Below are 19,034 nucleotides of genomic sequence, written 5' to 3' on the forward strand. Positions count from 1 at the left end.
GACCCTGAAATATGACCTCGTGGCACTAGGAAATTATCTACATGTAAACAAACAAACAGACAACCCTATATCAGTTGTTTGTGTTTTATTGTCTTCGTAAACACCACGGCGTTAAGGACTCTACTGGAAATAAAAATCAATTGGCTTTGTTTGCTATCCATGGTTAAATTGACTTATTGTTTACTGTTGTTGTTTACCTGTACTGTCTTATAGGTGCACTAGAAACTGTATAATTTCACCTTCTATGTATACCGTATACCTACATAATCTCTATTCATGTTAAACTAAATGTAATACTTATGATGATTTTACTGATTATTATTATTATTATTATTATTATTATTATTATTATTATTATTATTATTATTATTATTATTATTATTATTATTATTATTAATATTATTATTATTATTATTATTATTATTATTATTATACTAACCTCTGATTAGGTTAGGTTAAGTAAATTTGCACCACATTAGGTCAGGCCAGGTTAGATTAGGTTAGGTCATATTAAGTAGGATTAGATTAAGTCGGAGTGTTATGAGTCACCTGAGTGTCATGAGTCACCTAAATGTCATGAGTCACCAGAGTGTCATGAGTCACCTGAGTGTCATGAGTCACCTGAGAGGCAAATCAACGTCCCATTATCATCATTTTGAACTTTACTTTACTGATACATAAAACCCGTACAGGAGAAGATAAAATAACTACCTTATAATTTTAACCCTGTAAACAAACCCCAAACAATAACAACCTTTAACTACCAATTCTCAGTTGTTTAATGAACCAGCTCTGTAACGTTACGACGGAGAACAAGAGTGTGTGACCTTGTTCGCTCGTAGGGAAGCAAAAAAAAAAACACGGCAGCTCCATGAATAGTTACAACGTGCTCATTAAGTCTCCATGAAGGACAGTAGACAACCTTTGAGGACGATGGCTGGTGTAAACAATGTTGTCTACGTCAGGTGTTCAAATATAATTATAATTTTCATATTTTTGTTTTATTGTTCCATAGATATTCCATCCCACTTCATGTATGTATGTATGTATGTATGTATGTATGTATGTATGTATGTATGTATGTATGTATGTATGTATGTATAAGTTAAAGGGACCCATCGCCTCAGAAACAAACTCTTATATATTGGTTTAAATTCATACAAACTAGATTATATTTAACAAGATATTTTGTTTCATTAAATGTGTTTATTAATTATTATTATTTCAGAACTAAACTACATATAAACAAGTACACCACATCCCACACACTGAGCCACATACTGAGCCACACCCTGAGCCACACTTCGAGGGGGGCTAAGGGGTGAACGATTTTGCGTGAAACAATCTGACACAACAGGTGAAGGATTTTATACCCTACGAGACAACAGGAGTCATGGTGTCTATTTTGACATTAATCGACTGCTTCCATTGAGATAGTTTTCAGAGTGAGGGAGGAACAAGCTAGCAGAGGAAAAACATACTAGGTAGGAAAGAAGGGGGAGTAGGGGAGGTGGGGAGGGGGGTGGGGAGGAGGGTGGGGGTGGGGAGGAGGTGGGGGTGGGGAGGGAGGGTGGGGGGTGGGGAGGGGTGGGGAGGAGGGTGGGGTTAGGAGGGAGGGTGGGGTGGGAGGAGGGTGGGGGTGGGGAGGGAGGGTGGGGTGGGGAGGGGAGGGTGGGGTGGGGAGGAGGGTGGGGGTGGGGGATGGAGGGTGGGGTTGGGGAGGAGGTGTCAGGAGGAGGGTGGGGTTGGGGAGGAGGTGGGGGTGGTGGGGGTAGGGAGGGTGGGGGGGAGAGGGTGGGGTGGGGGAGGCGGGTGGGGGGTGTGGGGGGTAGGGGTAGGGTTGGGGAAGCAGGGTAGGTGGAAGTCCTATTATAAGAGGATGATTATCGTTAACGGTGTGATGCTTAGTAATTTAATGGTTAAGCTGTTTGTATTGTGTGGATAATGGGCGATGCGTAGTGGTGGTAGTGGTGTGTGGTAGGTGATTGTGGTAGTGGTGTGATGGTGGTTAGGATTGTTTTATGCTCTCTCTCTCTCTCTCTCTCTCTCTCTCTCTCTCTCTCTCTCTCTCTCTCACCTGCTACAGCTGAGCTACCTATGCATCTAGGTGTGTGGGGGCAGCATTTCAGGTGTACAGTATATGTAGGGGTGTAATGGCAGCGCAGTAAGGTGTGTAAGGGTGTAGTCATAGCATAGGCAGGTGTGTGTGTGTGTGTGTGTGTGTGTGTGTGTGTGTGTAGGGGTGTAATGAGAGCACAGTCAAGAGTGTAAAGGTGTAATGAGAGCGCAGTCAGGTGAGTAAGGGTGTAGTGATAACGTAACCAGGTGTGTGTAGAGGTGTAATGAGAACGCAGTCAGGTGTGTAAGGGTATAGTGATAACGTAACCAGGTGTGTGTACGTGTGAATGGGTGTAGTAATAATGCATATGTACGACTCTCAGCAGGTGTAATAAAGTGTACCTATGTGTGTGTGTGTGTGTGTGTGTCGTGGCGACCTGTGGTGTAATCGTCAACATACTTGTCTCGCAAGCGAGTGGACCCGGGTTCGATCCCCGGGCAGGGTGAAACTGTGGGCAAGTTTCTTTACGCCATTTGCCTCTGTCTACCCAGCAGTAATTGGGGACCTGGATGTTAATCGACTTACGGATCGTGTTCTGGGGTAATGATTAGCCAGTGCAGTTGGCGAGTTGTCCGGTTTTATCGGATTATTCCTTGACACTGGGTCACTTAGCTCGTTAACTCAGAGTGTGGTTGTTGCGTTGGCGACAGCTTATACATCTTAAGCAAATTCACGCCTAGGTGGCCCTTGAGTCGGCCATCCTCGTTACACGAGGGGCAACCATTATATATTATTATTATCGAGGCTACCATTATCCATAAACAACTACGCTGGACTGGCCATGTTACCCTCATGGACGACAGTAGACTGCCAAAGCAGCTACTTTACAGTCACCTAAATAATAGTAAATGTAACGCTGGGGGTTAACTGAAAAGGTATAAGAATAGTCTTAAGACAAACCTGGAAAAGTGCCAAATGGACCCCCCTCACCTGGGAGACGATTACTCCACAGTAACGCTTGGAGGAGCACCACACGAGAAGGTGTCAATACTTTCGAGTTAGCCCACTGCCTACCGAGGCAGACAAGCGCCAACGCCGGAAAGACGGTGCCCGCCCCTCCCGCACTAGATGTAGCCCTCCACACGTGCAACATCTGTGGACGGCACTGCCGGTCCCGTATCGGTCTCTTTAGTCACCTCAGAACTTACCAACGAAGGTGACATCCTTAATAACTAATATCATTGTCTCGTAGCTGGATGATCGTCATACTAGATTCCGAGTGTCATCTAAGTAGTAGTAGTAGTAGTGTGTGTGTATTGAAATATTTCCTCCAAATGTGTGGGAACAACCTTTTTCCATGTGTTAGTGTGGGGTGTAAGTGTACAGTGTAAGTGAAGGGTGTAAGTGTAGGGTGTAAGTGTGGGGTGTAAGTGTAGGGTGTAAGTGTAGGGTGTAAGTGTAGGGTGTAAGTGTGGGGGGTGTGTGAAGGCAGAAGCAGCAGCAGCAGACCCGTCCCGGAGGCGGGTCAGTCGTGGCGTGGCAGCCGTGGGATACAGACGTCCTGCGCGAACCGTCTCCCTTATTCGCGTCAAACAGTTTAGTTCGCGCGAGTCGTAGTTCACAGACCCTCCCCGCGAGAGAAAGAGAGAGAGCTCTAAACTCATTCCTCAACCACTTATATATAATCCTCACCGTCAACTACTAGGTATCTCTCATGCTTAAAAAAAATAGTAAATAGCAAAAGTGTCAAAATATAGATAATGATTAAATTTTTGGATGCTTTCTGTAACTTGGCTGATAGGCCGGAAGTCTCGGTTTTATGTTGAGAGTGAAATCATTGTGTGACAGTGGCAGAGTGCGCGTTACTTCCCTATAACAAGAAATTTTATTAAGAGTGAATAAATATAACAGACCCCGCAGCAGTGAGTGAAACCAGGTGAGTACTAATTAGTGCAGGTGACCGGGAATTTATTGAGTACAGGTGACCGGGATTTTATTGAGTACAGGTGACCGGGATTTTATTGAGTACAGGTGACTGGGATTTTATTGAGTACAGGTGACCGGGATTTTATTGAATACAGGTGACCGGGATTTTATTGAGTACATCATTTTTAATGGATTAATCCTTCGCTAAATTTTTATATTACGTACGCTGAAACTGTACTTTATTTTGACCATATAGAGTATACCTTTAATGTATATCTTCTTTGGACATATATACCTCATCTGGTCATACCTTGAAAGAATATCTCATCCGGATATATCAAGAAAGAAGACCTCATCTGGCTAAAACACTTATGCTATGGATCGAAGCAGCGGTTAGCTTGGTTACCTGAGTACACCTTCTCACACACCTCATTAACCATCAACGTCACGACCACATCATTAACCATCAACGTCACGACCACATCATTAACCATCAACGTCACGACCACATCATTAACCATCAACGTCACGACCACATCATTAACCATCAACGTCACGACCACATCATTAACCATCACGTCACGACCACATCATTAACGATCAACGTCACGACCACATCATTAACCATCACGTCACGACCACACCATTAAACATCAACGTCACGAACCACACCATTAATGTATAGACGACGTAGGTGAATTCATATCAAGCGTGATGGCAAGCTTGATCTGGTGTGTTGGCACGCCTGATCTGGTGTGATGCCAAGCTTGATCTGGTGTAATGGCAATCCTGGTCTGGAGTGATGGGAATCCTGGTCTAGTGTGATGGTAAGCTTGATTTGGTGTGATGGCAAGCTTGATCTGGTGGAATGGCAAGTTTGATCTGGTGTGATGGCAAGCTTGATATGGTGTGATGGCAAGCTTGATCTGGTGTACAAACCTCCCTCACAGCTTGAAAGGGTGAGGACTGGCCGCTTGAAAACACCACAACGCTAAGCAGAAACATCAACTATTTCAGAGTCATGTATCAGTGAAATAAACCCGGAGCAAGTTAACGTTACCTAATACGTACATAATACACCAGGTTATCCAGCCATGCAAGACCTCCTAACCTAACCTAACCTAACCCATCCCTGACTAACCAGAGCTGATCTTAACTAAACTAATCCAAATTTCACTAACCTGATCGTATAAATTAACCTAACCTAATCCAACCTTGGCTAACCTAATCCAACCTTAACTAACCTGAGCCAATCTTGATTAACCTAACCTAACCTAACACTGACTAATGTAACCTAACCTAACCTAACCTAACCTTAACTAACCTGAGCCAATCTTGATTAACCTAACCAAACCTTGACTAATTTAACTTTGTCTAACACTGACTAGCCAACAGTTTAACCCTTTGAGGACGATGACTTAACCCTTTGAGGACGATGACTTAACCCTTTGAGGACGATGACTTAACCCTTTGAGGACGACGATGACTTAACCCTTTGAGGACGATGACTTAACCCTTTGAGGACGACGATGACTTAACCCTTTGAGGACGATGACCTAATCTTTTGAAGTCAATAGTTTACGCCACAGTGGACGGTGATTTTAAACCAATAGTATCTCAACCTTCTTCAGCTAATAACCTAATTACTATCTTCTTCATGGCTCTGTTAACCACCGTCACTATCACCACACCGCGTCAGGTATCATGAGGCAGGGACAGTGACACCAGGAACACCCGTCCCTTCACTAAGCAAAGGGAGATTCAGAACCTTATAATCACCTGAGAATTTACCCCTTTATAAACTTTGATTCGTCTCGTTATATTAAATTGAATGGAAAAAATATGGGAATTATATGAAGAAAACATTTAAGATATGCTTTGGATTTTTTTTTGGTGTGTTTTTCATTACTTAAAGAAAATTCCCCAAATTAGTTTTACCTGTGTTTAGTTACCTACAGGTTGAACGTTTCTGGTTTAATCCTCCGAGGACGATGGTTTAACTCTTTCAGGATGATTATATTTGACGTCGTAAGGGTGATGGTTTAATACTTTGAGGATAATAAACCAACACTGTCATCAAAGGTTTAATTAACGCATCAATTACGACAAATATTATGGAAAAAAAGCCAATATGTTTTTCTTAATTACATATACTGAAAAAAATAAGAAATATAAACTGAAATTTTATATATTTTTCGATATATTTATATTTTTAAGAAATTTATATAGTTAGAGATTCGTGAAGAAAAACAATAAAATCCCCCTAAAAATATGTAAAGGCCCAAAGTTGATTTTTAGTTCTTTTAGAAAATGTCAAGACAAATTCTATTAAAATAGCCTAAGTGAATGTAAAGAACAACACTATAACTTACACAAATTATCGTTCAATTACAGGTGAAATTCCTAGTAAATATTAGATGAAATATTCTGTTATCAATATCGGTACTGCATGAATAAGTAGTAAGTACATATTGACTATTGTTTAGTTGGTGGGTTAGGTTAGGTTAGGCACACATCGATCCGGGTTGGGTGGACGAGGAGCTTGAGTGTGTGTTATTCATTATGGTGTTTATGGTGACAAGAACCAAACACATCTAACCTAACCTAACCTAACCTAACCTAACCCAACGTAACCTAAGCTAACCGAATTTGATTTGAACAAGCTAACCTAACCTAACCTAATCTGACTTAGCCGCCCTAACCTGACCTAACCAACCTTTGCCTGATCTAACCTAACATGTCTTAACCTAACCTAACCAAATATAACTGAACAACCTGACCTAAGAAACCTAACCTGAGCCAACCAAAGGTAACCAATCTGACCTGATTTAATTAACCTACCTTGACTAAACTTAACCTAACCAAACGACTTTAGGTTATTTTTTCGGAGTTGATTTAGGATTAACTAGGTTAAGTTAGGTTGGATTGGTCAGGTAACATTAGGCTAGGTTAATCAGGGAAGGTTAGGTTAGGTTATATAGGTTAAATTAGCTTAAACTAGTCGTGTAAAGTTATGTTAGGTTAGAAGAGTCAGGTGAAATTTGGTTAGATTAGCCAAGTTAGGATACTTGATGTTAATTTAAGGTAAGTTACATTAAATAAGGTTAAATTTGATTAGACTAACACCATTGTAGTCATAATCAACATACACACACACACACACACACACACACACACACACACACACACACACACACACACACACACACACACACACACACACACACACACACACACACACTTAACCCCCCCCCACCACCACCACCTTTTCCCCACAATATTCCAAGCCCACACGACCCTCCTGCCTTTACAGTGGTTCACCCAGGGAGTCACAGTCCTGTACCGGTTAGTATATAGACGAATGTCTTGAGTGATCTCTTGAACTGCTGTTTGTATTTGTCAATCATCAATAATAATAATAATAATAATAATAATAATAATAATAATAATAATAATAATAATAATAACAATAATAATAATAATAAAAATAATAATAATGATAATAATAATAATAATCCCAACAATAATAACAACAACAAAAACAACAACAGTAATAATAATAATACAACCAAAACAACATCACTGCCCACAAAACGGTATCACAACATAGTAAACAACGTATTAGGGTTGTTATCGTAAAATGATGTAGTTACCGCTGGAGACTGTGTCATGTCATCATTTTCTATAGTCCTAAAAAAAAGGTGATCATTATGTGAACAGTTACCACGGAAGCATTTGGTAAATTTTGACGATGTTTGTATTAAGAGTTAAGGCAAATTGGTGAAAATTTACAAACCCTTCCTTGAGATATTTTGGAGACAGACCGACAGACAGACACAGACAGACAGACAGACAGAACCGAAAATAATATCCTGTAAACTAAATTATCACGTCTATCAAATTGGTATAAAGTTGTTCATTAAGAGACAGCCCACAAAAGCCCCCTGACAAGTACCCCACAAAAGCCCCCTGACAAGTACCCCACAAAAGCCCCTGACGACAAGTACCCCACAAAAGCCCCCTGACAAGTACCCCACAAAAGCCCCCTGACAAGTACCCCACAAAAGCCCCCTGACAAGTACCCCACAAAAACCCCTGACAAGTACCCCACAAACACCCCTGACAAGTACTGTAAACTAACTTCATTATTCGTCCCAAACAGTGACGATATCGCGTGAGTAGGTTAGGTTACTGTAGGCTAGTGAATCCATCGATATACATTTAGCTATTCACGTCTTCAACACACAACTTCAGAACAAGTAAAAGATACGGTCATCATACTTGCCAAACATGTGTGTGTATTGTACTATATCAACAGCACCTGAGACTGTCGAGGTATTTTTTTTAGGGTGACGGTCAAATAGCAAAGGAATCGGGGAGAGTGAGTTGTTATTTTAGTCTTTTATTTGATTTTCTTTGTTTATTGGTATTTATATTCTTCTAAATTCTCAAGGGTAATGGATATATATATACCTTAATAATCTTCACTTAGTAGAATAAAAACAATCTCCCTCAATCGCGATTTACATCAATCAGTGAGGTCAGGATGTGGCGTGCATTGGGGTTGACTGAAGAGGCGTAAATTAAGTGCAGGTGTGGGAACCAGGCGAGGAAGGTGAGGCAGAATAGAGTGAAGTGAAGACCAAATAAAACAGGAAATGTTGAACTTCTGGAGCGAGAACGGGGCAGCATTCTGGGAGCGACACAACCTGATGGAATTATTACGAGTGCTCTCTCTCTCTCTCTCTCTCTCTCTCTCTCTCTCTCTCTCTCTCTTTCATGTCTCGTTCTCCTTCCCTATTGCCTGTTTGTGTCTGTGCCTGCCTCTCTCACCCCTCCCTTCCCCTCATATCTGCCAGAGTCACTTTCCTTCTCTTACGCCCTCCCTCTTGCTACCGTCTCTACCTGTCTATTTACCTGTTTGTCTGTTTGTTATCTCTCTCTCTCTCTCTCTCTGTCTGTGTCTCTTTTCGTCTCTCGGTTCTTCCTTACATCATCATAATCCCCAAGTGACATAAAAAGTTCACCGTTGACCAGAAAGCAGCGGTGCAGACACAGGAGGGAGAGTGAGTTGTGACGGTACTCCTGCTTAGTGAACAACCATTACGAGATGAGGTTACAGTGTAGGTAAATGTCTCTCGTTGGTCAGTGTATCCGTCCAGGAGGTTGTTAGGACTTAATTATCCTCGAATCTTTATATATTGGGGGGGGGGGGTCAGTGATGGTTCTTTTCTGGAGTGGTCTTAATTCAGGGTGTTGATATAGAGGTGGGTGTGTTGTACGCCTGGAGGCAGTAATGATGATCAGCTGTCATGCCTATGTGTTAAAATGTCTTACAGCTCCAGGTTGGGATTGACAGTGAGAGAATAGGTGGTAAATCTCATTGGCCCGGTGGTTCCTTAGATGCGATGTGGATATAGTATACTGTAAACTAAGCCTTTGATACACCGACTTTATTAACCCAATTCGTTTACAGGTGGATGCGAACCTGTGACCTTTTGGGCAAGAGTGGGCTGTGCCATTCTGCCACGTCAAACAGAAGAATACAAGTACCAATGTAAATAACAGGAATATAATCACGATACAATTAGTGATATTTTCGTTTACTGGATGAAGTCAGAGTGGCACCCTGACACCTGGTGGCCGGGGGGCGAACCTCCTCACCCACGCGTCTCATTACATGTTCACCGAGCTACAATTTCTCATGAACGATTAATAATGTTGTGAAAAATTAATATAAATTGCAGTATTGTAACCCAACCTAACCTAAGGCCATATAATCGTTAATTTGTTAAGCTACCACTAACACCACAATAACAACCTACACACTGATTTAATTAAGTGTATGATCCGGTGTTAAGATTCAGCCCAGGAAGATCGGAAAATATACCAACTGCACTGGCTAACCATCTAACATGCAGGTTCCCAGTCGTTATTGGTTAGATCTTACTTAACCTAATTAACGGTACTCGAATTAAATTAAACCTGGATATTTTTGTACTTTAGGTCAATTGAAAAACAGAACGAAAAAGAAATCACAACGTAAACCTTAAATAAAAACAACAATAACACAAAACTTAGAACAAAACGCAATAATAAATTCAACTGGAAAATATTTATATACCATGTTGTGAGAAAATGAGAGAGAATGCAATAACAGAATGGCGAAATTATTACTAATGGAAAACTTCAAAAAGATTGGCAATATAAAGAAAAGAGAGAGAGAGAGAGAGAGAGAGAGAGAGAGAGAGAGAGAGAGAGAGAGAGAGAGAGAGATGTGACGTCAATACCAACAGACGAGTAACTGATGGTATGTTATTGGTTACCCGACACAACCTGCCCTCTAGCGGCCGCCTCCAGAACCCAACCCATCAACACCACTACCCTCCCCCCCCAGGACATAAAACATGAATTATAAAATATTGATGTAATTAGCGGCATTATGACATCAGATAACAGTGGGTGGGTGTGAAGATCAAATGTCACTCAAAACATAACCCGAAATGTCGCAGTTTTGAATAAATATTTACTTTATAGAATTACAATAGAGTTTTAATTATACAAGAGAGTTTTTTTTATAAGTTCTTGAAGGAGTTAGTGAGAGCGAGTGAGGTCTGTCTAGGTGACTGGTAGGAGTTAGTTTACGAGGGTACTGAAGAAGATGAAAAAGAAGTTTAATTACGAAGTTTTATTAGCTGAGGGTTTCAAAGTTGGTACGATTATCTATCTATCTATCTATCTATCTATCTAGCTATCTTCATACTTTCAGTGGTAGGTCATATTAGGTCCTGCAGGTTAGCCCGATATTCTGTGTGTGTGTGTGTGTGTGTGTGTGTGTGTGTGTTCGTCGGTGCGTGTGTGCGTGTCAGCTTTGGACCCCCGAATACTCAAATGGGAGAAAGGAGGAGAGGGAGTGGGGAAGGCGAGGAGGTAGGAGGTGGAGGGGGGAAGTGAGTGGGAAGAGGGAGGGAAGAGACAAATGGGGTGGGGGAGAAAGACGAGAGGGGAAGAGAGGAAGTAGAGAGGGAGGGAAAGGGAGTGAGTGAGAAGGCAGGTTAGACAAAGGGGGGGGGGGGTACTCTTCACGTTACACAAGACGGTACTCAACGTGAAAATGTAAACATGAAGAGGGAGTACTTACAGCAAACAGGGCAGAGTACACATGATTACTATATTAACAAGGTACTGGCGTTGAAATATTAAACAGGTACTTACTATGAGCCGAGTGGGGAAGAGGTTAGAACACTCGCTTCCTTTTCTTAGGGTCCTTGGTTCGTGTTAACCCTTAGTCGACCCAGCTGTGGATAGATACCTGGGTTTTAGTTTAGTGAAATGAAAGCAGTCGATTGAAATGAAGTCAGTCGAGTGAAATGAAAGAAGACAAAACAATATTAACCCATATGTATTACTGTATTCAATAACGTGTACATTGTAATAGGCAAGACGCATTTACATACATAATAAATAAGCAGAAATAAGCAGAAACTCACTGAAATATAAAGCAGGTGTTCAGGTGTTTACTGACACATCCAGCAGGTACAGTAGTAGTGTCATATTAAGCAGGTAAGCAGTGTGTCATATTAGGCAGGTAAGCAACGTGTCATATTAGGTAAGTGGGCAGTGTGTCATATTAGGCAGGTAAGCAGTGTGTCATATTAGGCAGTTAAGCAGTGTGTTATATTAAGCAGGTAAGCAGTGTGTCATATTAGGCAGGTAAGCAGTGTGTCATATTAGGCAGGTAAGCAGTGTGTCATATTAGGCAGGTAGGCAGTGTGTCATATTAAGTAGGTAAACAGAGAGGTCTTGGCTGTGAATTATATAAGCCACTGTTATCTTAATATTAGGAGGCATACATGGAGGGTTCTATACTATACACGGAGGGTTCTATACTATACATGGAGGGTTCTATACTATACATGGAGGGTTCTATACTATACATGGAGGGTTCTATACTATACATGGAGGGTTCTATACTATACATGGAGGGTTCTATACTATACATGGAGGGTTCTATACTATACATGGAGGGTTCTATACTATACATGGAGGGTTTATACTATACATGGAGGGTTCTATACTATACATGGAGGTTTTATACTATACATGGAGGGTTTTATACTATACATGGAGGGTTCTATACTATACATGGAGGGTTCTATACTATACATGGAGGGTTTTATACTTTACATGGAGGGTTCTATACTATACATGGAGGGTTCTATACTATACATGGAAGGTTCTATACTATACATGGAGGGTTCTATACTATACATGGAGGGTTTTATACTATACATGGAGGGTTCTATACTATACATGGAGGGTTGTATACATGGAGGGTTCTATACATGGAGGGTTCTATCCTATATACAGGTGAACTAAGTGAATAAATATGTTATAAAAAGTCGCCTAATTATACATCAACTGATAATGATGGATGGAATTAGATATGATTTTTTATACACGATTTGATTATATTAATTAATTAGTATATTGTCGACTGTTTCACATAGGAAGATAATTAGTGGGAATAATTAGTAGTGAATTAGATTGGATGACACATAATAATTACACTTTTACCTTGATGACTGTAGCTGTCAAGGTAATTGATGCATATTATTTCTCAGAGCACCTTTGAGTTTACTGCACATAGGAGGAATTTTGGTGAATGTTTATTGATATATGGGTAGGAAGAGTGTTATGGGATAATGTGAGTCACACACACACACACACACACACACACACACACACACACACACACACACACACACACACACACACCACAGTATTATGATAACTTTCAACCCCTGACACATTATCGTTCTGAGCTGAAATATCAATAAAAATAAATAGGTCTAAACACAAGACAACCAAATACCAGACTTAATAACGAAGAGAAGACAGACGACAGACCAGACTAATGATCGAGTGAATCACCTTGGTAACCTGTACATAATTAAGGAAGGAAAGAGTTGCATCAGGTAGTGTAGACGCGTCATTACGTATTTAACAAGATTAAATGATAATTAGGTTAGAACGTAATGCAATACCAGATTAGGACACGGATTCAGGGATAAACTTGTGTTGTATTCTGGATACTGTATGTGTAAGTAGACTTGTTAATACTCAATAGAGAACAAGTAACAGTGGTGGTACTGTATCGGGTATAATACAGCGTTACAGACAAAGTACACAATGTAGTAATAGCCAATTACACAGTCCAGTAAACCAGATTATGTGTGCAACAGAACAACAACTAGAGTAGCACTGTTATGCCCCGCGGGTTAAGCAGTCCCTTCACTGCAATTTTAAACACGGATCTGCTACACTTCTGTCAGATAAGCGTAAAAAAGCTTGAAAATAAAATGCAAAATACTTTTTTCCTCTCCAACGAGTCAGTGTTGCAAATGTAATGTTTATTTTTTAGGTTTTATGTTCATTGGTAAGTAAATAATGTTGTCGATACTGTTAAATAATGAAAGAAGGAAACAGTGAGCGATGGTAACACTGTCAGATGCTCACATGACACCAACAGTAAAACAATGTGAATGTTAACCTCTTCTTGACCTTTGACCTAAGATTTCGGTTATGTAATTCACTAAAAAAAAAAAAAAAAAAAACCGCCTGGGTCATTCGTCCATGATAACTGCTTAAATAGGCTTCAGTCTACTAAGCCCTATCCTGACCTGACCTGACCTGACCTGACCTAAGCTAACCTTTTCTATTTTAACAAGATATTTCCTAATGATTAGTTCATATGAGATTGTGGACTGTTAATGACTGCGGCAACCTGACTCCTAAGATTCGTTGGGACAGACAGACAGACAGACAGACAGACAGACAGACATAAAAATATTAATACGGAGAATACACGTAAAAGAAAGAAAAAAAAACAAGAGAAAAAGAGAATAAACGATAAATAAATAATTGAAAACGAGCAAGAAAAAAAGAGACAACGAAAGAAAATGAAAAAAATAACCCAAGGCGAGAGAGAGAGAGAGAGAGAGAGAGAGAGAGAGAGAGAGAGAGAGAGAGAGAGAGAGAGAGAGAGAGAGAGAGAGGTCACCAATTAGAGCCCAAATAATAACAATAACAAACATTATAAAACTTTCAATCAACTGTTTCATTATATCTCTGAATCCGTTTGCTTGAGTGCAATCAGTTCTTGTGTTTGTTCGTTTGCGTGCAATAAGTTAATGTTTGTACTTGTAATTTGTTTGCGTGTGTGTGTGTGTGTGTGTTTGCGTGCAATAAGTTCGTATTTCTATGTATAATATGTTAGGTTAGGTTAGGATGGGACTAATTAAGACAGGAAATCAAAACATTGGTGAGATTTAACTCTTAACCCAAGGTTCCCCCCTCATTAACGATGCCTCATTAAGCTAATTACTTATCCCACAAACTTCGGTCAGGTTATTAATGCGACTGAACTTGTTATTAATGATAGAGTGTGACCGTTCACCTGCCTCTGATTATAGTGAGTAGATTATATGCTTAAATATTATAATATATACAATTACTTACATTTAAACTTAGTAATTTACGTAGTTATTAACTCTAACTTCTATTGCTTATTATCACATATATCGATACTCTATATTTTTAGTTATATCAATCAATCATACACAAGTTATACTTAAAGATACACATTCATACAGACTAACTTATAGACGTTTATTTACACCAAGATGTATGAATATTACACCTGAGTCACCCGGGTATTTCCAACACTGTAGACATGTTAGCAGACCCTCCTCGTAAATCAGAGAAGCTATGTTCAATTCCCAACCAAGGGTGAAATTTTAAGCAGGGTTTATTGGTGTTAATGCCTCTTGTTTACGTAGAGGTGGTTGGTGAATGGAATGTAAATGGAATGGCTGATCGCTTTACGGGGGGTGACAATAGCCAATCAATAGTCTACTCGTCAACACGGCCTGGTCCACCTTGGGGATTTTATTGATCGGTTGAATCAATATTTACGGGAATTTAATGAAAAGATAAAGATGTGGATATTATTTATGTGTATGACTAAGCGATCAACAATATGACTCTCTCTCTCTCTCTCTCTCTCTCTCTCTCTCTCTCTCTCTCTCTCTCACTAATGTTTCAACAGGTACACAATGCAATATTAAAGGACGGTGATAGATTGATGATACACAAAGGTGAATAATCCCTCCACAGGTGTACGCTATATATCATCTACAAAGGGACAAGAGATGGCGGTATTACCTAAGAGTTGTAGCTTCCCATTAATCACCACACCTGTAGTTAGGTTGTATTTGTAGGTGACCTTAACAAGCATCTCATACACGTCTTGTGGATTATATTCGTCCCATAATTAGTTCTTTTCCTCCAGGTAAGACTTGTAACCAACTTGTCTAAGGTCAAAGTCACTTGTAAACCTCTGGCCAAGTTAGGTCATTAGAAATTATCAGGCAGTGGTCATAATAATTGTCATAACAAATAAATCGAGTGTTGTAATTTCCCCCCACAACCTGGCAGTGCAGTGAGCTGATTGAGGTTAGGTTAGGTTAGGTTAGGTTAGGTTAGGTAGGTGGATTAGCGTAAATTCTGATGCAATACGGAGAATTAAAAACAAAACCAAAAAGCATTTCAAGTTTGCCAAAAATAACAATGATAAATGCTACGTCAGACGGTTTTATTGCGGTCACGAACGATATTACCGAGTCTCTTTATTACTCAAAAAACACAAAAAAAAACACAAAAAACCCAACATTATCATAATTTTCATTTAAACAAAGGCTCAGAAAATCACCCAAACAGCTCCAAATGGCATAATAACGAGTCCCATTTGGTATATCGTTTATCAGAGGAAGTCATTAGTCCAGGGTTGTAGCGTGAGGTGGGAGACTTAACTAAACCGATTATTTCTTTCTTTATCAAACAGATGGATTAAGGAGGGTATGTTAGTGGAGGGTACCTGGGTTAAGGAGGGTACCTGGGTTAAGGAGGGTGTGTTAGTGGAGGGTACCTGGGTTAAGGAGGGTGTGTTAGTGGAGGGTACCTGGGTTAAGGAGGGTACCTGGGTTAAGGAGGGTGTGTTAGTGGAGGGTACCTGGGTTAAGGAGGGTACCTGGGTTAAGGAGGGTGTGTTAGTGGAGGGTACCTGGGTTAAGGAGGGTACCTGGGTTAAACCACACTTTTACACCATAAAATAAATGTTGTGAACTAATTAGTAACAATAATATTTAGAGATTATCTCTTATTATTTATTACAAATTACGCCCCTCAACATGGTAGAACCCGAAGAGGAAGAAGAATTCTATGAAGATTTCCAGAATATTTTTGTTACATTACCCAGTGAAGGTAAGAAAAACAGTGACGGTATGAGAAACAGTGACAGGGTTATTAGCCCTGCTTGGCCACTCGCTTCCTGGTCAGTCATGGTGGGAGGCCTCGGGGTGGGCCATTCTTGGTCAGTCGCTCTGCCGCGTTCTTGATTATTCAGTTTCACAAATTAACTTATTTTATCATTCACAAGTATATATTCACCGTCATGTCGAGTCTGAGTTATGTTCTGTGTGAGGCTTTGGTGAAGGAGTCTGCCGTCCCAGACACTCCCGCCACGACCCGGCCAGCATCATCCAACAGGTCTCCAGGGACAGTCAACAAGAGTCTTTACAGGTGAAGTTCTCCAAACATAACCACTAATTTGTCCTTTTCATGTCTCGCTGGAAATTTTCGCCGAGTAAATTTGCACAGAGCAAATATTGGACAGTTACAAGCAAGAACAGGGATTTGGGCAAGATTGAGGAAGAGTCCCTTTAGAAGATGGAAGGCCTTACTATATATACCTTCATGCTTACACACGGAGGAAGTCATGGAGTGTAGCCCATAGGAGGCGCTGCAGGTGCCGAGTTTGGCCATCTGGTTCACTGACTTTTTATTTCTTGCTAGTGTGTGGACGTTCATGCCAATATATAACAGAAGAGGAGGCTCTCTGACCGGTGACTGACGACAGTAAACTCGTACAGCCTCTACTTTTTTCTTGGAGTTGTGGACAAAATGTTGGGCCAGAGTAATGCAGGCTTGTGGGCCCTTCACCGGTCCAGATATGTTCGGCCCATAGAGGATTATAGAATGGAGGAGCTTAGTATTGAGGAACATGACTTCAGCACACCGAGGTGGAGAGCTGCCAGAAATTTGAAAATGCTCTTCATTGAACATTTCTTCTCTGCAAATTTTGTTATTTTAGTAAAAATTGGCAAAACATTCATCTTTAGGCAATTGCTGTATATCCTCAGGAAAAGAAAATGAGAATGGTAAGTTTGCAGTATAGTCACATTGAGTCGAAAGTCTTTCCTTCAGGCGGGTGTCGTTGAGGGATACATTTTGGGCAAGAACTTTCGAGATGCTCTTCATACATGTGATTAAACTCCAACATCCTGAAGGTAGAGGTTCCATCTTTGTGTACAGTTTATTATACATATAGGTCAGCTGCCCAACAAAAGTTCTGGCCTTTCATATTACTCTTGTTAGTCCTGTGACTGCAAGTTATCTGAAGAACACCCTTGAGATTAATAAGTCCGGCGGCGATTTCTGTATTTTGACAAAATTATTCAAGATAATATTTGGCTTCAGTCGCTACTAAATCACCACCTGATGTATACAGTATACAGCATCACCAGCCATATCATGAGTTTCTCTTCGGGTACATTACGTTGTGTATTGGTGGAGTGCACGACAACCAGTACTGGACTGTCGTGACAAGCTCCTGACTGTTGACTGACGCTTTAAAGACGTAACTCCTAATAATTTGTTGGTGTTTCTTCGAGGTCCTGCAGCGTCTTCCTTTCTTCCCCTGGCGCTCCGAGGTCTCCTAAAAAGTTAACATCCAACTACATAAAATGAGCCACATTTTCGAGGAAGTTTTTGTACACTGTGAAAGTCCCCGAGGTACTTCGTCTCTGGGGACATGATAACACTGATAGTTCTAATGTTTCTTGACGATAACACAACCTATCCTGAGTCCTTAACTAATGACGTCATCCATCACGGTAATCAGCAGGAGCAGAAAGAACACCAAATTCGGTCTATGATTCACATTAAAATAAAATATACTTGCAACATCGTATTCACATTATATTACAACTGCATCATAAATATACCTGGTATGTTTATAACCACTTCATCTAATACTACTAAATCTTTGGAAGGGTTTACATTGTATTATTATTGACAAATTATCATTATTTTGGGAAATAAATTTGGCAACGAGACATCAGTGAATGACGATAAGGCCATTGTGTCCAGGTTTTCTTCATAACATAAACTAGTGGCGAGGAATAAGCCTGTGTGGTACTGTACTTACAAAATACAGCCATAAAACTACCATTTGTGCTCTCCATGTTGAAAAAAAAAATGCAAAATGGCGCCCTAAATATGGTCAGTCTTTTTCCAAGTATGATACTTTTTTTTTCACCCCCGGACCAGTAAGTTATGACACAAAAAAATGGCACTTTTGTCAGTCATGTAACGATTTGAATGCTAAGCTATATTCTACCAGAGGGGTGGGGAGGAGAGGGTGGGGGAGGAGAGGGTGGGGGAGGATGGGGAGTGGTGGCTGGAGTCCATCACCTCACCGACACCAGGGACGTCTCTTACACCAGAATATTACCACGTCAGGCTCTCCACTTCACAAAGTTCCCTTCAACAATATGTGATAACATGGACAGATCAACTTTGGTCCAACTGTATCTCAGTGCCGTGGGGCAGCTTGACCGTGTATAAAAGACAGCCATCCCTCCACACACACGGGAACTCCCAGACGGAAAGGGGACAGTGCTGGGGCCCCGAGTATCTCCCAGTCGGATAAACGATAAAGATATACATTAACTGGACCCAGGAAGTCACCTCCAAGCTCTGGTGGTTCCTGGTCAAAGAACACAAAGTCTACCCTCCAGACGACACAATTCCACCAGTGAACCGACAGGGCGGAGTCGCTGTACCCTGTAACTCCTGACCTACAACTCGGCAGTATGGCTAGACACGAACAAACACTCATTCATTTTCTCTTCACTCGCTACTATTC

At 40.7% G+C, this 19,034-nt stretch overlaps 1 protein-coding gene across 1 annotated transcript in view; it reads left to right on the forward strand.

Moving 5' to 3' along the window:
- The first annotated feature begins 3,602 nt into the window (after positions 1-3,602).
- The window catches only part of LOC121855024 (zwei Ig domain protein zig-8-like), a 130,045-nt gene continuing 114,613 nt past the window's right edge, over positions 3,603-19,034 (forward strand). Inside the window, exon 1 of the mRNA XM_042349858.1 lies at positions 3,603-3,995. The gene's annotated coding sequence lies outside the window, so the exon portion shown is untranslated. The remainder of the gene's footprint in view (positions 3,996-19,034) is intronic.

This window comes from Homarus americanus, unplaced genomic scaffold, assembly GCF_018991925.1.
Source record: "Homarus americanus isolate GMGI-L3 unplaced genomic scaffold, GMGI_Hamer_2.0 scaffold13308, whole genome shotgun sequence".
NCBI classification, from domain to species: domain Eukaryota; kingdom Metazoa; phylum Arthropoda; class Malacostraca; order Decapoda; family Nephropidae; genus Homarus; species Homarus americanus.